Genomic DNA, 20,700 nt, shown 5'->3' on the forward strand with positions numbered 1-20,700 from the left:
CTGGAGTCAGACGCGCTCCCATTGCGCCACCGAGCCCCCTGAACGAAGGTTAAATTGGTAGAATTTCTATAAACAACGTAAAAACTAAATTTTATTATTTGTTTGACCCGGACCTGATTCGAACACGCAGCCTTCTTATCTGGAGTCAGACGCGCTACCATTACGCCACCGAGCGTCACATCTGAGACCTCACAACACCGCTCACGGATGGGCTCGAACCACCAACCTTTCGGTTAACAGCCGAACGCGCTAACCATTGCGCCACGGAAGCCCAAAAATTAAATGGTCGTCGGGTATTGTGGAAACACTTTGGCTTTTTACGTTACATGTGAGAGCTCACAACACCGCTCCCGGGTGGGCTCGAACCACCAACCTTTCGGTTAACAGCCGAACGCGCTAACCATTGCGCCACAGAAGCCCAAAGATTAAATGTTCGTCAGGTATTTTTAAAAAACTCTGAATTTTACGTTACATCTAAGACCTCACAACACCGCTCCCAGATGGGCTCGAACCACCAGCCTTTCGGTTAACAGCCGAACGCGCTAACCATTGCGCCACGGAAGCCCAAAAATTAAATGTTCGTCAGTTATTTTTAAAAAACTCTGAATTTTACGTTACATCTAAGACCTCACAACACCGCTCCCGGATGGGCTCGAACCACCAACCTTTCGGTTAACAGCCGACGGCGTTAACCATTGCGCAACGGAAGCCCAAAGATTAAATGTTCGTCAGGTATTGTGGAAAAACTTTGTATTTTTACGTTACCTGTGAGATTTCACAACTCCGCTCCCGGGTGGGCTCGAACCACCAACCTATTAGTTAACAGCCGAACGCGCTAACCATTGAGCCACGGAAGCCCAAAAATTAAATGGTCGTCAGGTATTGTGGAAAAACTTTGGCTTTTTACGTTACATTTGAGACTTCACAACACTCCTCCCGGGTGGGCTCGAACCACCAACCTTAAGCTTAACATCCGAAAACGCTAACCATGGAGCCAAGGAAGCTCAGAAATGAAATAGTCGTCAGGTATTGTGGAAAAACTTTGACTTTTTACGTCACATCTGAGACTTCACAACACCGCTCCCGGATGGGCTCGAACCACCAACCTTTCGGTTAACAGCCGAACGCGCTAACCATTGCGCCACGGAAGCCCAAAAATTAAATGTTCGTCAGTTATTTTTAAAAAACTCTGAATTTTACGTTACATCTAAGACCTCACAACACCGCTCCCGGATGGGCTCGAACCACCAATCTTTCGGTTAACAGCCGACGGCGTTAACCATTGCGCAACGGAAGCCCAAAGATTAAATGTTCGTCAGGTATTGTGGAAAAACTTTGGATTTTTACGTTACATGTGAGATTTCACAACACCGCTCCCGGGTGGGCTCGAACCACCAACCTTTCGGTTAACAGCCGAACGCGCTAACCATTGCGCCACGGAAGCTCAAAAATTAAATGGTCGTCAGGTATTGTGCAAAAACTTTGGCATTTGACATTACGTTTGAGATCTCACAACACCGCTCCCGGGTGGGCTCGAACCACCAACCTTTCTGTTAACAGCCGAACGCGCTAACCATTGCGCCACGGAAGCTCAAAAATTAAACGGTCGTCAGGTATTGTGGAAAAACTTTGGCTTTTTACGTTACATTTGAGACTTCACAACACGGCAGCCGGGTGGGCTCGAACCACCAACCTTTTGGTTAACATCCGAACGCGCTAACCTTCGAGCCAAGGAAGCTCAGAAATGAAATGGTCGTCAGGTATTGTGGAAAAACTCTGACTTTTTACGTCACATCAGAGACTTCAAAACACCGCTCCCGGATGGGCTCGAACCACAAACCTTTTGAATAACAGCTGAACGCGCTAACCATTGCGCCACGGAAGCCCAAAAATTAAATGTTCGTCAGATATTTTTAAAAAACTCTGAATTTTACGCTACATCTAAGACCTCACAACACCGCTCCCGGATGGGCTCGAACCACCAACCTTTCGGTTAACAGCCGACGGCGTTAACCATTGCGCAACGGAAGCCCAAAGATTAAATGTTCGTCAGGTATTGTGGAAAAACTTTGGATTTTTACGTTACCTGTGAGATTTCACAACTCCGCTCCCGGGTGGGCTCGAACCACCAACCTATTAGTTAACAGCCGAACGCGCTAACCATTGAGCCACGGAAGCCCAAAAATTAAATGGTCGTCAGGTATTGTGGAAAAACTTTGGCTTTTTACGTTACATTTGAGACTTCACAACACGGCAGCCGGGTGGGCTCGAACCACCAACCTTTTGGTTAACATCCGAACGCGCTAACCTTCGAGCCAAGGAAGCTCAGAAATGAAATGGTCGTCAGGTATTGTGGAAAAACTCTGACTTTTTACGTCACATCAGAGACTTCAAAACACTGCTCCCGGATAGGCTCGAACCACAAACCTTTTGAATAACAGCTGAACGCGCTAACCATTGCGCCACGGAAGCCCAAAAATTAAATGTTCGTCAGATATTTTTAAAAAATTCTGAATTTTACGTTACATCTAAGACCTCACAACACCGCTCCCGGATGGGCTCGAACCACCAACCTTTCGGTTAACAGCCGACGGCGTTAACCATTGCGCAACGGAAGCCCAAAGATTAAATGTTCGTCAGGTATTGTGGAAAAACTTTGGATTTTTACGTTACCTGTGAGATTTCACAACTCCGCTCCCGGGTGGGCTCGAACCACCAACCTATTAGTTAACAGCCGAACGCGCTAACCATTGAGCCACGGAAGCCCAAAAATTAAATGGTCGTCAGGTATTGTGGAAAAACTTTGGCTTTTTACGTTACATTTGAGACTTCACAACACTGCTCCCGGGTGGGCTCGAACCACCAACCTTAAGCTTAACATCCGAACACGCTAACCATGGAGCCAAGGAAGCTCAGAAATGAAATGGTCGTCAGGTATTGTGGAAAAACTCTGAATTTTACGTTACATCTAAGACCTCACAACACCGCTCCCGGATGGGCTCGAACCACCAACCTTTCGGCTAACAGCCGACGGCGTTAACCATTGCGCAACGGAAGCCCAAAGATTAAATGTTCGTCAGGTATTGTGGAAAAACTTTGGATTTTTACGTTACATGTGAGATTTCACAACACCGCTCCCGGGTGGGCTCGAACCACCAACCTTTCGGTTAACAGCCGAACGCGCTAACCATTGCGCCACGGAAGCTTAAAAATTAAACGGTCGTCAGGTATTGTGGAAAAACTTTGGCTTTTTACGTTACATTTGAGACTTCACAACACGGCAGCCGGGTGGGCTCGAACCACCAACCTTTTGGTTAACATCCGAACGCGCTAACCTTCGAGCCAAGGAAGCTCAGAAATGAAATGGTCGTCAGGTATTGTGGAAAAACTTTGACTTTTTACGTCACATCTGAGACTTCACAACACCGCTCCCGGATGGGCTCGAACCTTCAACCTTTCGGTTAACAGCCGAACGCGCTAACCATTGCGCCACGGAAGCCCAAAAATTAAATGTTCGTCAGTTATTTTTAAAAAACTCTGAATTTTACGTTACATCTAAGACCTCACAACACCGCTCCCGGATGGGCTCGAACCACCAACCTTTCGGTTAACAGCCGACGGCGTTAACCATTGCGCAACGGAAGCCCAAAGATTAAATGTTCGTCAGGTATTGTGGAAAAACTTTGGATTTTTACGTTACATGTGAGATTTCACAACACCGCTCCCGGGTGGGCTCGAACCACCAACCTTTCGGTTAACAGCCGAACGCGCTAACCATTGCGCCACGGAAGCTCAAAAATTAAACGGTCGTCAGGTATTGTGGAAAAACTTTGGCTTTTTACGTTACATTTGAGACTTCACAACACGGCAGCCGGGTGGGCTCGAACCACCAACCTTTTGGTTAACATCCGAACGCGCTAACCTTCGAGCCAAGGAAGCTCAGAAATGCAATGGTCGTCAGGTATTGTGGAAAAACTCTGACTTTTACGTCACATCAGAGACTTCAAAACACCGCTCCCGGATGGGCTCGAACCACAAACCTTTTGAATAACAGCTGAACGCGCTAACCATTGCGCCACGGAAGCCCAAAAATTAAATGTTCGTCAGATATTTTTAAAAAACTTTGAATTTTACGTTACATCTAAGACCTCACAACACCGCTCCCGGAAGGGCTCGAAACACCAACCTTTCGGTTAACAGCCGAACGCGCTAACCATTGCGCCACGGAAGCCCAAAGATTAAATGGTCGTCAGGTATTGTGGAAAAACTTTGACTTTTTACGTCACATCTGAAACTTCACAACACCGCTCCCGGATGGGCTCGAACCACAAACCTTTTGAATAACAGCAGAACGCTCTAACCATTGCGCCACGGAAGACCAAAAATTAAATGTTCGTCGGTTATTTTTAAAAAACTCTGAATTTTACGTTACATCTAAGACCTCACAACACCGCTCCCGGATGGGCTCGAACCACCAAACTTTCGGTTAACAGCCGACGGCGTTAACCATTGTGCAACGGAAGCCCAAAGATTAAATGTTCGTTAGGTATTGTGGAAAAACTTTGACTATTTACGTCACATCTGAGACTTCACAACACCGCTCCCGGATGGGCTCGAACCACAAACCTTTTGAATAACAGCTGAACGCTCTAACCATTGCGCCACGGAAGCCCAAAAATTAAATGTTCGTCAGTTATTTTTAAAAAACAGTGAATTTTACGTTACATCTAAGACCTCACAACACAGCTCCCGGATGGGTACGAACCACCAACCTTTCGGTTAACAGCCGACGGCGTTAACCATTGCGCAACGGAAGCCCAAAGATTAAATGTTCGTCAGGTATTGTGGAAAAACTTTGGAGTTTTACGTTACCTGTGAGATTTCACAACACCGCTCCCGGGTGGGCTCGAACCACCAACCTTTCGGTTAACAGCCGAACGCGCTAACCATTGCGCCACGGAAGCCCAACGATTAAATGTTCGTCAGGTATTGTGGAAAAACTTTGGATTTTTACGTTACATTTGAGACTTCACAACACTGCTCCCGGGTGGGCTCGAACCACCAACCTTAAGCTTAACATCCGAACACGCTAACCATGGAGCCAAGGAAGCTCAGAAATGAAATGGTCGTCAGGTATTGTGGAAAAACTTTGACTTTTTACGTCACATATGAGACTTCACAACACTGCTCCCGGATGGGCTCGAACCACCAACCTTTCGGTTAACAGCCGAACGCGCTAACCATTGCGCCACGGAAGCCCAAAAATTAAATGTTCGTCAGTTATTTTTAAAAAACTCTGAATTTTACGTTACATCTAAGACCTCACAACACCGCTCCCGGATGGGCTCGAACCACCAACCTTTCGGTTAACAGCCGACGGCGTTAACCATTGCGCAACGGAAGCCCAAAGATTAAATGTTCGTCAGGTATTGTGGAAAAACTTTGGATTTTTACGTTACATGTGAGATTTCACAACACCGCTCCCGGGTGGGCTCGAACCACCAACCTTTCGGTTAACAGCCGAACGCGCTAACCATTGCGCCACGGAAGCCCAAAGATTAAATGGTCGTCAGGTATTGTGGAAAAACTTTGACTTTTTACGTCACATCTGAGACTTCACAACACCGCTCCCGGATGGGCTCGAACCACAAACCTTTTCAATAACAGCAGAACGCGCTAACCATTGCGCCACGGAAGCCCAAAAATTAAATGTTCGTCAGATATTTTTAAAAAACTCTGAATTTTACGTTACATCTAAGACCTCACAACACCGCTCCCGGAAGGGCTCGAAACACCAACCTTTCGCTTAACAGCCGAATGCGCTAACCATTGCGCCACGGAAGCCCAAAGATTAAATGGTCGTCAGGTATTGTGGAAAAACTTTGACTTTTTACGTCACATCTGAGACTTCACAACACCGCTCCCGGATGGGCTCGAACCACAAACCTTTTGAATAACAGCAGAACGCTCTAACCATTGCGCCACGGAAGACCAAAAATTAAATGTTCGTCAGTTATTTTTAAAAAACTCTGAATTTTACGTTACATCTAAGACCTCACAACACCGCTCCCGGATGGGCTCGAACCACCAACCTTTCGGTTAACAGCCGACGGCGTTAACCATTGTGCAACGGAAGCCCAAAGATTAAATGTTCGTTAGGTATTGTGGAAAAACTTTGACTATTTACGTCACATCTGAGACTTCACAACACCGCTCCCGGATGGGCTCGAACCACAAACCTTTTGAATAACAGCTGAACGCTCTAACCATTGCGCCACGGAAGCCCAAAAATTAAATGTTCGTCAGTTATTTTTAAAAAACAGTGAATTTTACGTTACATCTAAGACCTCACAACACAGCTCCCGGATGGGCACGAACCACCAACCTTTTGGTTAACAGCCGACGGCGTTAACCATTGCGCAACGGAAGCCCAAAGATTAAATGTTCGTCAGGTATTGTGGAAAAACTTTGGAGTTTTACGTTACCTGTGAGATTTCACAACACCGCTCCCGGGTGGGCTCGAACCACCAACCTTTCGGTTAACAGCCGAACGCGCTAACCATTGCGCCACGGAAGCCCAACGATTAAATGTTCGTCAGGTATTGTGGAAAAACTTTGGATTTTTACGTTACATGTGAGATTTCACAACACCGCTCTTGGGTGGGTTCGAACCACCAACCTCTCGGTTAACAGCCGACGGCGTTAACCATTGCGCAACGGAAGCCCAAAGATTAAATGTTCGTCAGGTATTGTGGAAAAACTTTGACTTCTTACGTCAAATCTGAGACCTCACAACACCGCTCACGGATGGGCTCGAACCACTAACCTTTCGGTTAACAGCGGAACGCGCTAACCATTGCGCCACGGAAGCCCAAAAATTAAATGTTCGTCAGTTATTTTTAAAAAACTCTGAATTTTACGTTACATCTAAGACCTCACAACACCGCTCCCGGAAGGGCTCGAAACACCAACCTTTCGCTTAACAGCCGAATGCGCTAACCATTGCGCCACGGAAGCCCAAAGATTAAATGGTCGTCAGGTATTGTGGAAAAACTCTGAGTTTTACGTTACCTGTGAGATTTCACAACACCGCTCCCGGGTGGGCTCGAACCACCAACCTTTCGGTTAACAGCCGAACGCGCTAACCATTGCGCCACGGAAGCCCAACGATTAAATGTTCGTCAGGTATTGTGGAAAAACTTTGGATTTTTACGTTACATGTGAGATTTCACAACACCGCTCTTGGGTGGGCTCGAACCACCAACCTTTCGGTTAACAGCCGACGGCGTTAACCATTGCGCAACGGAAGCCCAAAGATTAAATGTTCGTCAGGTATTGTGGAAAAACTTTGACTTTTTACGTCACATCTCAGACCTCACAACACCGCTCACGGATGGGCTCGAACCACCAACCTGTCGGTTAACAGCCGAACGCGCTAACCATTGCGCCACAGAAGCCCAAAGATTAAATGTTCGTCAGGTATTTTTAAAAAACTCTGAATTTTACGTTACATCTAAGACCTCACAACACCGCTCCCGGATGGGCTCGAACCACCAACCTTTCGGTTAACAGCCGAACGCGCTAACCATTGCGCCACGGAAGGCCAAAGATTAAATGGTCGTCAGGTATTGTGGAAAAACTTTGACTTTTTACGTCACATCTGAGACTTCACAACACCGCTCCCGGATGGGCTCGAACCACAAACCTTTTGAATAACAGCAGAACGCTCTAACCATTGCGCCACGGAAGACCAAAAATTAAATGTTCGTCAGTTATTTTTAAAAAACTCTGAATTTTACGTTACATCTAAGACCTCACAACACCGCTCCCGGATGGACTCGAACCACCAACCTTTCGGTTAACAGCCGACGGCGTTAACCATTGTGCAACGGAAGCCCAAAGATTAAATGTTCGTTAGGTATTGTGGAAAAACTTTGACTATTTACGTCACATCTGAGACTTCACAACACCGCTCCCGGATGGGCTCGAACCACAAACCTTTTGAATAACAGCTGAACGCTCTAACCATTGCGCCACGGAAGCCCAAAAATTAAATGTTCGTCAGTTATTTTTAAAAAACAGTGAATTTTACGTTACATCTAAGACCTCACAACACAGCTCCCGGATGGGCACGAACCACCAACCTTTCGGTTAACAGCCGACGGCGTTAACCATTGCGCAACGGAAGCCCAAAGATTAAATGTTCGTCAGGTATTGTGGAAAAACTTTGGAGTTGTACGTTACCTGTGAGATTTCACAACACCGCTCCCGGGTGGGCTCGAACCACCAACCTTTCGGTTAACAGCCGAACGCGCTAACCATTGCGCCACGGAAGCCCAACGATTAAATGTTCGTCAGGTATTGTGGAAAAACTTTGGATTTTTACGTTACATGTGAGATTTCACAACACCGCTCTTGGGTGGGCTCGAACCACCAACCTTTCGGTTAACAGCCGACGGCGTTAACCATTGCGCAACGGAAGCCCAAAGATTAAATGTTCGTCAGGTATTGTGGAAAAACTTTGACTTTTTACGTCACATCTCAGACCTCACAACACCGCTCACGGATGGGCTCGAACCACCAACCTTTCGGTTAACAGCCGAACGCGCTAACCATTGCGCCACGGAAGCCCAAAAATTAAATGGTCGTCGGGTATTGTGGAAACACTTTGGCTTTTTACGTTACATGTGAGAGCTCACAACACCGCTCCCGGGTGGGCTCGAACCACCAACATTTCTGTTAACAGCCGAACGCGCTAACCATTGCGCCACAGAAGCCCAAAGATTAAATGTTCGTCAGGTATTTTTAAAAAACTCTGAATTTTACGTTACATCTAAGACCTCACAACACCGCTCCCGGATGGGCTCGAACCACCAACCTTTCGGTTAACAGCCGAACGCGCTAACCATTGCGCCACGGAAGCCCAAAAATTAAATGTTCGTCAGGTATTGTGGAAAAACTTTGGCATTTGACATTACGTTTGAGATCTCACAACACCGCTCCCGGGTGGGCTCGAACCAACAACCTTTCGGTTAACAGCCGAACGCGCTAACCATTGCGCCACGGAAGCTCAAAAATTAAACGGTCGTCAGGTATTGTGGAAAAACTTTGGCTTTTTACGTTACATTTGAGACTTCACAACACGGCAGCCGGGTGGGCTCGAAACACCAACCTTTTGGTTAACATCCGAACGCGCTAACCTTCGAGCCAAGGAAGCTCAGAAATGAAATGGTCGTCAGGTATTGTGGAAAAACTCTGACTTTTTACGTCACATCCGAGACTTCAAAACACCGCTCCCGGATGGGCTCGAACCACAAACCTTTTGAATAACAGCTGAATGCGCTAACCATTGCGCCACGGAAGCCCAAAAATTAAATGTTCGTCAGATATTTTTAAAAACTCTGAATTTTACGTTACATCTATGACCTCACAACACCGCTCCCGGACGGGCTCGAACCACCAACCTTTCGGTTAACAGCCGACGGCGTTAACCATTGCGCAACGGAAGCCCAAAGATTAAATGTTCGTCAGGTATTGTGGAAAAGCTTTGGAGTTTTACGTTACCTGTGAGATTTCACAACACCGCTCCCGGGTGGGCTCGAACCACCAACCTTTCGGTTAACAGCCGAACGCGCTAACCATTGCGCCACGGAAGCCCAACAATTAAATGTTCGTCAGATATTGTGGAAAAACTTTGGATTTTTACGTTACATGTGAGATTTCACAACACCGCTCTTGGGTGGGCTCGAACCACCAACCTTTCGGTTAACAGCCGACGGCGTTAACCATTGTGCAACGGAAGCCCAAAGATTAAATGTTCGTCAGGTATTGTGGAAAAACTCTGAATTTTACGTTACATCTAAGACCTCACAACACCGCTCCCGGATGGGCTCGAACCACAAACCTTTCGGTTAACAGCCGAACGCGCTAACCATTGCGCCACGGAAGCCCAAAAATTAAATGTTCGTCAGTTATTTTTAAAAAACTCTGAATTTTACGTTACATCTAAGACCTCACAACACCGCTCCCGGATGGGCTCGAACCACCAACCTTTCGGTTAACAGCCGACGGCGTTAACCATTGCGCATCGGAAGCCCAAAGATAAAATGTTCGTCAGGTATTGTGGAAAAACTTTGGATTTTTACGTTACATGTGAGATTTCACAACACCGCTCCCGGGTGGGCTCGAACCACCAACCTTTCGGTTAACAGCCGAACGCGCTAACCATTGCGCCACGGAAGCCCAAAAATTAAATGTTCGTCAGGTATTGTGGAAAAACTTTGACTTTTTACGTCACATCTGAGACCTCACGACACCGCTCCCGGATGGTCTCGAACCACCAACCTTTCAGTTAACAGCCGAACGCGCTAACCACTGCGCCACGGAAGCCCAAAGATTAAATGTTCGTCAGGTATTGTGGAAAAACTTTCGCATTTGACATTACGTTTGAGATCTCACAACACCGCTCCCGGGTGGGCTCGAACCACCAACCTTTCGGTTAACAGCCGAACGCGCTAACCATTGCACCACGGAAGCTCAAAAATTAAACGGTCGTCAGGTATTGTGGAAAAACTTTGGCTTTTTACGTTACATGTGAGATCTCACAACACCGCTCCCGGGTGGGCTCGAACCACCAACCTTTCGGTTAACAGCCGAACGCGCTAACCTTCGAGCCAAGGAAGCTCAGAAATGAAATGGTCGTCAGGTATTGTGGAAAAACTCTGACTTTTTACGTCACATCCGAGACTTCAAAACACCGCTCCCGGATGGGCTCGAACCACAAACCTTTTGAATAACAGCTGAACGCGCTAACCATTGCGCCACGGAAGCCTAAAAACTAAATGTTCGTCAGATATTTTTAAAGAACTCTGAATTTTACGTTACATCTAAGACCTCACAACACCGCTCCCGGATGGGCTCGAACCACCAACCTTTCGGTTAACAGCCGACGGCGTTAACCATTGCGCAACGGAAGCCCAAAGATTAAATGTTCCTCAGGTATTGTGGAAAAACTTTGGATTTTTACGTTACATGTGAGATCTCACAACACCGCTCCCGGGTGGGCTCGAACCACCAACCTTTCGGTTAACAGCCGAACGCGCTAACCATTGCGCCACGGAAGCCCAAAAATTAAATGGTCGTCGGGTATTGTGGAAACACTTTGGCTTTTTACGTTACATGTGAGAGCTCACAACACCGCTCCCGGGTGGGCTCGAACCACCAACCTTTCTGTTAACAGCCGAACGCGCTAACCATTGCGCCACAGAAGCCCAAAGATTAAATGTTCGTCAGGTATTTTTAAAAAACTCTGAATTTTACGTTACATCTAAGACCTCACAACACCGCTCCCGGATGGGCTCGAACCACCAACCTTTCGGTTAACAGCAGAACGCGCTAACCATTGCGCCACGGATGCCCAAAAAATAAATGTTCGTCAGTTATTTTTAAAAAAATCTGAATTTTACGTTACATCTAAGACCTCACAACACCGCTCCCGGATGGGCTCGAACCACCAACCTTTCGGTTAACAGCCGACGGCGTTAACCATTGCGCAACGGAAGCCCAAAGATAAAATGTTCGTCAGGTATTGTGGAAAAACTTTGGATTTTTACGTTACATGTGAGATTTCACAACACCGCTCCCGGGTGGGCTCGAACCACCAACCTTTTGGTTAATAGCCGAACGCGCTAACCATTGCGCCACAGAAGCCCAAAGATTAAATGTTCGTCAGGTATTGTGGAAAAACTTTGGATTTTTACGTTACATGTGAGATTTCACAACACCGCTCCCGGGTGGGCTCGAACCACCAACCTTTCGGTTAACAGCCGACGGCGTTAACCATTGCGCAACGGAAGCCCAAAGATAAAATGTTCGTCAGGTATTGTGGAAAAACTTTGGATTTTTACGTTACATGTGTGATTTCACAACACCGCTCCCGGGTGGGCTCGAACCACCAACCTTTTGGTTAACAGCCGAACGCGCTAACCATTGCGCCACGGAAGCCCAAAGATTAAATGTTCGTCAGGTATTGTGGAAAAACTTTGGCATTTGACATTACGTTTGAGATCTCACAACACCGCTCCCGGGTGGGCTCGAACCACCAACCTTTCGGTTAACAGCCGAACGCGCTAACCATTGCGCCACGGAAGCTCAAAAATTAAACGGTCGTCAGGTATTGTGGAAAAACTTTGGCTTTTTACGTTACATTTGAGACTTCACAACACGGCAGCCGGGTGGGCTCGAACCACCAACCTTTTGGTTAATATCCGAACGCGCTAACCTTCGAGCCAAGGAAGCTCAGAAATGAAATGGTCGTCAGGTATTGTGGAAAAACTCTGACTTTTTACGTCACATCCGAGACTTCAAAACACCGCTCCCGGATGGGCTCGAACCACAAACCTTTTGAATAACAGCTGAACGCGCTAACCATTGCGCCACGGAAGCCCAAAAATTATATGTTCGTCAGATATTTTTAAAAAACTCTGAATTTTACGTTACATCTAAGACCTCACAACACCGCTCCCGGATGGGCTCGAACCACCAACCTTTCGGTTAACAGCCGACGGCGTTAACCATTGCGCAACGGAAGCCCAATGATTAAATGTTCCTCAGGTATTGTGGAAAAACTTTGGATTTTTACGTTACATGTGAGATCTCACAACACCGCTCCCGGGTGGGCTCGAACCACCAACCTTTCGGTTAACAGCCGAACGCGCTAACCATTGCGCCACGGAAGCCCAAAAATTAAATGGTCGTCGGGTATTGTGGAAACACTTTGGCTTTTTACGTTACATGTGAGAGCTCACAACACCGCTCCCGGGTGGGCTCGAACCACCAACCTTTCTGTTAACAGCCGAACGCGCTAACCATTGCGCCACAGAAGCCCAAAGATTAAATGTTCGTCAGGTATTTTTAAAAAACTCTGAATTTTACGTTACATCTAAGACCTCACAACACCGCTCCCGGATGGGCTCGAACCACCAACCTTTCGGTTAACAGCCGAACGCGCTAACCATTGCGCCACGGATGCCCAAAAATTAAATGTTCGTCAGTTATTTTTAAAAAACTCTGAATTTTACGTTACATCTAAGACCTCACAACACCGCTCCCGGATGGGCTCGAACCACCAACCTTTCGGTTAACAGCCGACGGCGTTAACCATTGCGCAACGGAAGCCCAAAGATAAAATGTTCGTCAGGTATTGTGGAAAAACTTTGGATTTTTACGTTACATGTGAGATTTCACAACACCGCTCCCGGGTGGGCTCGAACCACCAACCTTTTGGTTAATAGCCGAACGCGCTAACCATTGCGCCACGGAAGCCCAAAGATTAAATGTTCGTCAGGTATTGTGGAAAAACTTTGGATTTTTACGTTACATGTGAGATTTCACAACACCGCTCCCGGGTGGGCTTGAACCACCAACCTTTTGGTTAACAGCCGAACGCGCTAACCATTGCGCCACAGAAGCCCAAAGATTAAATGTTCGTCAGGTATTTTTAAAAAACTCTGAATTTTACGTTACATCTAAGACCTCACAACACCGCTCCCGGATGGGCTCGAACCACCAACCTTTCGGTTAACAGCCGACGGCGTTAACCATTGCGCAACGGAAGCCCAAAGATAAAATGTTCGTCAGGTATTGTGGAAAAACTTTGGATTTTTACGTTACATGTGTGATTTCACAACACCGCTCCCGGGTGGGCTCGAACCACAAACCTTTTGAATAACAGCTGAATGCGCTAACCATTGCGCCACGGAAGCCCAAAAATTAAATGTTCCTCAGATATTTTTAAAAAACTCTGAATTTTACGTTACATCTATGACCTCACAACACCGCTCCCGGATGGGCTCGAACCACCAACCTTTCGGTTAACAGCCGACGGCGTTAACCATTGCGCAACGGAAGCCCAAAGATTAAATGTTCGTCAGGTATTGTGGAAAAACTTTGGCTTTTTACGTCACATCTGAAACCTCAAAACACCGCTCCCGGATGGGCTCGAACCACCAACCTTTCGGTTAACAGCCGAACGCGCTAACCATTGCGCCACGGAAGCTCAAAAATTAAATGGTCGTCAGGTATTGTGGAAAAACTTTTACTTTTTACGTCACATCTGAGACCTCACAACACCGCTCCCGGATGGTCTCGAACCACCAACCTTTCAGTTAACAGCCGAACGCGCTAACCATTGCGCCACGGAAGCCCAAAGATTAAATGTTCGTCAGGTATTGTGGAAAAACTTTGGCATTTGACATTACGTTTGAGATCTCACAACACCGCTCCCGGGTGGGCTCGAACCACCAACCTTTCGGTTAACAGCCGAACGCGCTAACCATTGCGCCACGGAAGCTCAAAAATTAAACGGTCGTCAGGTATTGTGGAAAAACTTTGGCTTTTTACGTTACATTTGAGACTTCACAAGACGGCAGCCGGGTGGGCTCGAACCACCAACCTTTTGGTTAACATCCGAACGCGCTAACCTTCGAGCCAAGTAAGCTCAGAAATAAAATGGTCGTCAGGTATTGTGGAAAAACTCTGACTTTTTACGTCACATCCGAGACTTCAAAACACCGCTCCCGGATGGGCTCGAACCACAAACCTTTTGAATAACAGCTGAAATCGCTAACCATTGCGCCACGGAAGCCCAAACATTAAATGTTCGTCAGATATTTTTAAAAACTCTGAATTTTACGTTACATCTATGACCTCACAACACCGCTCCCGGATGGGCTCGAACCACCAACCTTTCGGTTAACAGCCGACGGCGTTAACCATTGCGCAACGGAAGCCCAAAGATTAAATGTTCGTCAGGTATTGTGGAAAAACTTTGGATTTTTTCGTTACATGTGAGATCTCACAACACCGCTCCCGGGTGGGCTCGAACCACCAACCTTTCGGTTAACAGCCGAACGCGCTAACCTTCGAGCCAAGGAAGCTCAGAAATGAAATGGTCGTCAGGTATTGTGGAAAAACTCTGACTTTTTACGTCACATTCGAGACTTCAAAACACCGCTCCCGGATGGGCTCGAACCACAAACCTTTTGAATAACAGCTGAACGCGCTAACCATTGCGCCACGGAAGCCCAAAAATTAAATGGTCGTCGGGTATTGTGGAAACACTTTGGCTTTTTACGTTACATGTGAGAGCTCACAACACCGCTCCCGGGTGGGCTCGAACCACCAACCTTTCTGTTAACAGCCGAACGCGCTAACCATTGCGCCACAGAAGCCCAAAGATTAAATGTTCGTCAGGTATTTTTAAAAAACTCTGAATTTTACGTTACATCTAAGACCTCACAACACCGCTCCCGGATGGGCTCGAACCACCAACCTTTCGGTTAACAGCCGACGGCGTTAACCATTGCGCCACGGAAGCCCAAAGATTAAATGTTCGTCAGGTATTGTGGAAAAACTTTGACTTTTTACGTCACATCTGAGACTTCACAACACCGCTCCCGGATGGGCTCGAACCACAAACCTTTTGAATAACAGCTGAACGCTCTAACCATTGCGCCACGGAAGCCCAAAAATTAAATGTTCGTCAGTTATTTTTAAAAAACTCTGAATTTTACGTTACATCTAAGACCTCACAACACCGCTCACGGATGGGCTCGAACCACCAACCTTTCGGTTAACAGCCGAACGCGCTAACCATTGCGCCACGGAAGCCCAAAAATTAAATGGTCGTCGGGTATTGTGGAAACACTTTGGCTTTTTACGTTACATGTGAGAGCTCACAACACCGCTCCCGGGTGGGCTCGAACCACCAACCTTTCGGTTAACAGCCGAACGCGCTAACCATTGCGCCACGGAAGCCCAAAGATTAAATGTTCGTCAGGTATTGTGGAAAAACCTTGGCTTTTTACGTTACATTTGAGACTTCACAACACGGCTCCTGGGTGAGCTCGAACCACCAACCTTTCGGTTAAAAGCCGACGGCGTTAACCATTGCGCAACGGAAGCCCAAAGATAAAATGTTCGTCAGGTATTGTGGAAAAACTTTGGATTTTTACGTTACATATGAGATTTCACAACACCGCTCCCGGGTGGGCTCGAACCACCAACCTTTCGCTTAACAGCCGAACGCGCTAACCATTGCGCCACGGAAGCCCAAAGACTAAATGTTCGTCAGGTATTGTGGAAAAACTTTGGCATTTGACATTACGTTTGAGATTTCACAACACCGCTCCCGGATGGGCTCGAACCACAAACCTTTTGAATAACAGCTGAACGCTCTAACCATTGCGCCACGGAAGCCCAAAAATTAAATGTTCGTCAGTTATTTTTAAAAAACTCTGAATTTTACGTTACATCTAAGACCTCACAACACCGCTCACGGATGGGCTTGAACCACCAACCTTTCGGTTAACAGCCGAACGCGCTAACCATTGCGCCACGGAAGCCCAAAAATTAAATGGTCGTCGGGTATTGTGGAAACACTTTGGCTTTTTACGTTACATGTGAGAGCTCACAACACCGCTCCCGGGTGGGCTCGAACCACCAACCTTTCGGTTAACAGCTGAACGCGCTAACCATTGCGCCACGGAAGCCCAAAGATTAAATGTTCGTCAGGTATTGTGGAAAAACCTTGGCTTTTTACGTTACATTTGAGACTTCACAACACGGCTCCTGGGTGGGCTCGAACCACCAACCTTTCGGTTAACAGCCGAACGCGCTAACCATTGCGCCACGGAAGCCCAAAGATTAAATGTTCGTCAGGTATTGTGGAAAAACCTTGGCTTTTTACGTTACATTTGAGACTTCACAACACGGCTCCTGGGTGAGCTCGAACCACCAACCTTTCGGTTAACAGCCGACGGCGTTAACCATTGCGCAACGGAAGCCCAAAGATAAAATGTTCGTCAGGTATTGTGGAAAAACTTTGGATTTTTACGTTACATATGAGATTTCACAACACCGCTCCCGGGTGGGCTCGAACCACCAACCTTTCGGTTAACAGCCGAACGCGCTAACCATTGCGCCACGGAAGCCCAAAGATTAAATGTTCGTCAGGTATTGTGGAAAAACTTTGGCATTTGACATTACGTTTGAGATCTCACAACACCGCTCCCGGGTGGGCTCGAACCACCAACCTTTCGGTTAACAGCTGAACGCGCTAACCATTGCGCCACGGAAGCTCAAAAATTAAACGGTCGTCAGGTATTGTGGAAAAACTTAGGCTTTTTACGTTACATTTGAGACTTCACAACACGGCAGCCGGGTGGGCTCGAACCATCAACCTTTTGGTTAACATCCGAACGCGCTAACCTTCGAGCCAAGGAAGCTCAGAAATGATATGGTCGTCAGGTATTGTGGAAAAACTCTGACTTTTTACGTCACATCCGAGACTTCAAAACATCGCTCCCGGATGGGCTCGAACCACAAACCTTTTGAATAACAGCTGAACGCGCTAACCATTGCGCCACGGAAGCCCAAAAATTAAATTTTCGTCAGATATTTTTATAAAACTCTGAATTTTACGTTACATCTACGACCTCACAACACCGCTCCCGGATGGGCTCGAACCACCAACCTTTCGGTTAACAGCCGACGGCGTTAACCATTGCGCAACGGAAGCCCAAAGATTAAATGCTCGTCAGGTATTGTGGAAAAACTTTGGATTTTTACGTTACATGTGAGATCTCACAACACCGCTCCCGGGTGGGCTCGAACCACCAACCTTTCGGTTAACAGCCGAACGCGCTAACCATTGCGCCACGGAAGCCCAAAGATTAAATGTTCGTCGGGTATTGTGGAAACACTTTGGCTTTTTACGTTACATGTGAGAGCTCACAACATCGCTCCCGGGTGGGCTCGAAACACCAACCTTTCGGTTAACAGCCGAACGCGCTAACCATTGCGCCACGGAAGCCCAAAGATTAAATGTTCGTCAGGTATTGTGGAAAAACCTTGGCTTTTTACGTTACATTTGAGACTTCACAACACGGCTCCTGGGTATGAGAAGCTTCGTTTGAAAAACCTCTGATTTATATAGCAAAAGATAGAATTAATTACTGTGAATTCAAAAATATCAAGCGTTTAATTCTCCGATTTCTAGTTATTTGGCAATATGCGTTTGAAAATGCTTCATATGAAATTATTTAAAATCCACTTTTTAAAAGTTTTTAAGAAAGGCTACGTTTTCTTGTTTTTGACGTCACGCACGCGAGATGGTGCCACTCTCTCCGCTATCAAAGCATAGACAGAGCACGAGACGGGTAGCGCTCGCGCTCGCTCGTATAGGTTTGCCCGTGTGATGTCATAAACCAACCGAACAAGCTGACAAGACAAAATGATTTATATATCGAAGCTGAGTTTTCGTGATTTTCCAATGGATTTTAAAAATAGAAACTTTGGTTCAATTATATTAAAAACTTTATATTTTGAAAGTAGAGACTTGAAGGTGTAATATAATACCACTTTCGTGCTAAAATATGATATGAAATTGTAAATTCCCATACCCTTTAACAGCCGAACGCGCTAACCATTGCGCCACGGAAGCCCAAAAATTAAATGGTCGTCGGGTATTGTGGAAACACTTTGGCTCTTTACGTTACATGTGAGACTTCAAAACACCACTCCCGGATGGGCTCGAACCACAAACCTTTTGAATAACAGCTGAACGCGCTAACCATTGCGCCACGGAAGCCCAAAAATTAAATGTTCGTCAGATATTTTTAAAAAACTCTGAATTTTACGTTACATCTAAGACCTCACAACACCCCTCCCGGATGGGCTCGAACCACCAACCTTTCGGTTAACAGCCGACGGCGTTGACCATTGCGCAACGGAAGCCCAAAGATTAAATGCTCGTCAGGTATTGTGGAAAAACTTTGGATTTTTACGTTACATGTGAGATCTCACAACACCGATCCCGGGTGGGCTCGAACCACCAACCTTTCGGTTAACAGCCGAACGCGCTAACCATTGCGCCACGGAAGCCCAAAGATTAAATGTTCGTCAGGTATTGTGGAAAAACTTTGACTTTTTACGTCACATCTGAGACTTCACAACACCGCTCCCGGATGGGCTCGAACCACAAACCTTTTGAATAACAGCTGAACGCTCTAACCATTGCGCCACGGAAGCCCAAAAATTAAATGTTCGTCAGTTATTTTTAAAAAACTCTGAATTTTACGTTACATCTAAGACCTCACAACACCGCTCACGGATGGGCTCGAACCACCAACCTTTCGGTTAACAGCCGAACGCGCTAACCATTGCGCCACGGAAGCCCAAAAATTAAATAGTCGTCGGGTATTGTGGAAACACTTTGGCTTTTTACGTTACATGTGAGAGCTCACAACACCGCTCCCGGGTGGGCTCGAACCGCCAACCTTTCGGTTAACAGCCGAACGCGCTAACCATTGCGCCACGGAAGCCCAAAGATTAAATGTTCGTCAGGTATTGTGGAAAAACCTTGGCTTTTTACGTTACATTTGAGACTTCACAACACGGCTCCTGGGTGGGCTCGAACCACCAACCTTTCGGTTAACAGCCGAACGCGCTAACCATTGCGCCACGGAAGCCCAAAGATTAAATGTTCGTCAGGTATTGTGGAAAAACCTTGGCTTTTTACGTTACATTTGAGACTTCACAACACGGCTCCTGGGTGGGCTCGAACCACCAACCTTTCGGTTAACAGCCGAACGCGCTAACCATTGCGCCACGGAAGCCCAAAGATTAAATGTTCGTCAGGTATTGTGGAAAAACCTTGGCTTTTTACGTTACATTTGAGACTTCACAACACCGCTCCCGGGTCTGCTCGAACCACCAACCTTTCTGTTAACAGCCGAACGCGCTAACCATTGCGCCACAGAAGCCCAAAGATTAAATGTTCGTCAGGTATTTTTAAAAAACTCTGAATTTTACGTTACATCTAAGACCTCACAACACCGCTCCCGGATGGGCTCGAACCACCAACCTTTCGGTTAACAGCCGAACGCGCTAACCATTGCGCCACGGAAGCTAAAAATTAAATGTTCGTCAGTTACTTTTAAAAAACTCTGAATTTTACGTTACATCTAAGACCTCACAACACCGCTCCCGGATGGGCTCGAACCACCAACCTTTCGGTTAACAGCCGACGGCGTTAACCATTGCGCAACGGAAGCCCAAAGATAAAATGTTCGTCAGGTATTGTGGAAAAACTTTGGATTTTTACGTTACATGTGAGATTTCACAACACCGCTCCCGGGTGGGCTCGATACACCAACCTTTCGGTTAACAGCCGAACGCGCTAACCATTGCGCCACGGAAGCCCAAAGAGTAAATGTTCGTCAGGTATTGTGGAAAAACTTTGGCTTTTTACGTTACATTTGAGACTTCACAACACGGCAGCCGGGTGGGGTCGAACCACCAACCTTTTGGTTAACATCCGAACGCGCTAACCTTCGAGCCAAGGAAGCTCAGAAATGAAATGGTCGTCAGGTATTGTGGAAAAACTCTGACTTTTTACGTCACATCCGAGACTTCAAAACACCGCTCCCGGATGGGCTCGAACCACAAACCTTTTGAATAACAGCTGAATGCGCTAACCATTGCGCCAAGGAAACCCAAAAATTAAATGTTCGTCAGATATTTTTAAAAAACTCTGAATTTTACGTTACATCTATGACCTCACAACACCGCTCCCGGATGGGCTCGAACCACCAACCTTTCGGTTAACAGCCGACGGCGTTAACCATTGCGCAACGGAAG

The 20,700-nt window shown here is 46.7% G+C and overlaps 20 non-coding genes across 20 annotated transcripts in view; all 20 read right to left on the reverse strand.

Moving 5' to 3' along the window:
* The window catches only part of TRNAW-CCA (transfer RNA tryptophan (anticodon CCA)), a 72-nt gene extending 36 nt beyond the window's left edge, over positions 1 to 36 (reverse strand). Inside the window, exon 1 of the tRNA in view lies at positions 1 to 36. This exon is cut by the window's left edge and continues 36 nt beyond it. This is a non-coding gene — a tRNA (tRNA-Trp).
* A 1,335-nt stretch (positions 37 to 1,371) lies between these two features.
* TRNAN-GUU (transfer RNA asparagine (anticodon GUU)) lies at positions 1,372 to 1,444 on the reverse strand. Its single transcript has one exon. It is a non-coding gene; the product is annotated as a tRNA-Asn (tRNA).
* A 1,688-nt stretch (positions 1,445 to 3,132) lies between these two features.
* TRNAN-GUU (transfer RNA asparagine (anticodon GUU)) lies at positions 3,133 to 3,205 on the reverse strand. Its single transcript has one exon. It is a non-coding gene; the product is annotated as a tRNA-Asn (tRNA).
* Positions 3,206 to 3,719: 514 nt separating this feature from the next.
* Positions 3,720 to 3,792, reverse strand: TRNAN-GUU (transfer RNA asparagine (anticodon GUU)). The gene has a single exon. It is a non-coding gene; the product is annotated as a tRNA-Asn (tRNA).
* Positions 3,793 to 4,891: 1,099 nt separating this feature from the next.
* On the reverse strand, positions 4,892 to 4,964 carry TRNAN-GUU (transfer RNA asparagine (anticodon GUU)). Its single transcript has one exon. It is a non-coding gene; the product is annotated as a tRNA-Asn (tRNA).
* A 514-nt stretch (positions 4,965 to 5,478) lies between these two features.
* Positions 5,479 to 5,551, reverse strand: TRNAN-GUU (transfer RNA asparagine (anticodon GUU)). The gene has a single exon. It is a non-coding gene; the product is annotated as a tRNA-Asn (tRNA).
* Positions 5,552 to 6,504: 953 nt separating this feature from the next.
* On the reverse strand, positions 6,505 to 6,577 carry TRNAN-GUU (transfer RNA asparagine (anticodon GUU)). The gene has a single exon. It is a non-coding gene; the product is annotated as a tRNA-Asn (tRNA).
* A 513-nt stretch (positions 6,578 to 7,090) lies between these two features.
* On the reverse strand, positions 7,091 to 7,163 carry TRNAN-GUU (transfer RNA asparagine (anticodon GUU)). Its single transcript has one exon. It is a non-coding gene; the product is annotated as a tRNA-Asn (tRNA).
* Positions 7,164 to 8,263: 1,100 nt separating this feature from the next.
* On the reverse strand, positions 8,264 to 8,336 carry TRNAN-GUU (transfer RNA asparagine (anticodon GUU)). Its single transcript has one exon. It is a non-coding gene; the product is annotated as a tRNA-Asn (tRNA).
* A 1,247-nt stretch (positions 8,337 to 9,583) lies between these two features.
* TRNAN-GUU (transfer RNA asparagine (anticodon GUU)) lies at positions 9,584 to 9,656 on the reverse strand. The gene has a single exon. It is a non-coding gene; the product is annotated as a tRNA-Asn (tRNA).
* A 513-nt stretch (positions 9,657 to 10,169) lies between these two features.
* On the reverse strand, positions 10,170 to 10,242 carry TRNAN-GUU (transfer RNA asparagine (anticodon GUU)). The gene has a single exon. It is a non-coding gene; the product is annotated as a tRNA-Asn (tRNA).
* An 808-nt stretch (positions 10,243 to 11,050) lies between these two features.
* On the reverse strand, positions 11,051 to 11,123 carry TRNAN-GUU (transfer RNA asparagine (anticodon GUU)). The gene has a single exon. It is a non-coding gene; the product is annotated as a tRNA-Asn (tRNA).
* A 513-nt stretch (positions 11,124 to 11,636) lies between these two features.
* Positions 11,637 to 11,709, reverse strand: TRNAN-AUU (transfer RNA asparagine (anticodon AUU)). The gene has a single exon. It is a non-coding gene; the product is annotated as a tRNA-Asn (tRNA).
* Positions 11,710 to 12,077: 368 nt separating this feature from the next.
* On the reverse strand, positions 12,078 to 12,150 carry TRNAN-GUU (transfer RNA asparagine (anticodon GUU)). The gene has a single exon. It is a non-coding gene; the product is annotated as a tRNA-Asn (tRNA).
* Positions 12,151 to 12,664: 514 nt separating this feature from the next.
* On the reverse strand, positions 12,665 to 12,737 carry TRNAN-GUU (transfer RNA asparagine (anticodon GUU)). The gene has a single exon. It is a non-coding gene; the product is annotated as a tRNA-Asn (tRNA).
* A 513-nt stretch (positions 12,738 to 13,250) lies between these two features.
* On the reverse strand, positions 13,251 to 13,323 carry TRNAN-AUU (transfer RNA asparagine (anticodon AUU)). Its single transcript has one exon. It is a non-coding gene; the product is annotated as a tRNA-Asn (tRNA).
* A 954-nt stretch (positions 13,324 to 14,277) lies between these two features.
* On the reverse strand, positions 14,278 to 14,350 carry TRNAN-GUU (transfer RNA asparagine (anticodon GUU)). The gene has a single exon. It is a non-coding gene; the product is annotated as a tRNA-Asn (tRNA).
* A 1,393-nt stretch (positions 14,351 to 15,743) lies between these two features.
* On the reverse strand, positions 15,744 to 15,816 carry TRNAN-GUU (transfer RNA asparagine (anticodon GUU)). Its single transcript has one exon. It is a non-coding gene; the product is annotated as a tRNA-Asn (tRNA).
* A 1,102-nt stretch (positions 15,817 to 16,918) lies between these two features.
* TRNAN-GUU (transfer RNA asparagine (anticodon GUU)) lies at positions 16,919 to 16,991 on the reverse strand. The gene has a single exon. It is a non-coding gene; the product is annotated as a tRNA-Asn (tRNA).
* Positions 16,992 to 17,652: 661 nt separating this feature from the next.
* Positions 17,653 to 17,725, reverse strand: TRNAN-GUU (transfer RNA asparagine (anticodon GUU)). The gene has a single exon. It is a non-coding gene; the product is annotated as a tRNA-Asn (tRNA).
* Between the last annotated feature and the right edge of the window lie 2,975 nt (positions 17,726 to 20,700).

Source organism: Phalangium opilio, unplaced genomic scaffold (genome assembly GCF_054372755.1).
Source record: "Phalangium opilio isolate 3A_F unplaced genomic scaffold, DU_Popi_V2 ptg000352l_1, whole genome shotgun sequence".
Classification (NCBI taxonomy): Eukaryota; Metazoa; Arthropoda; class Arachnida; order Opiliones; family Phalangiidae; genus Phalangium; species Phalangium opilio.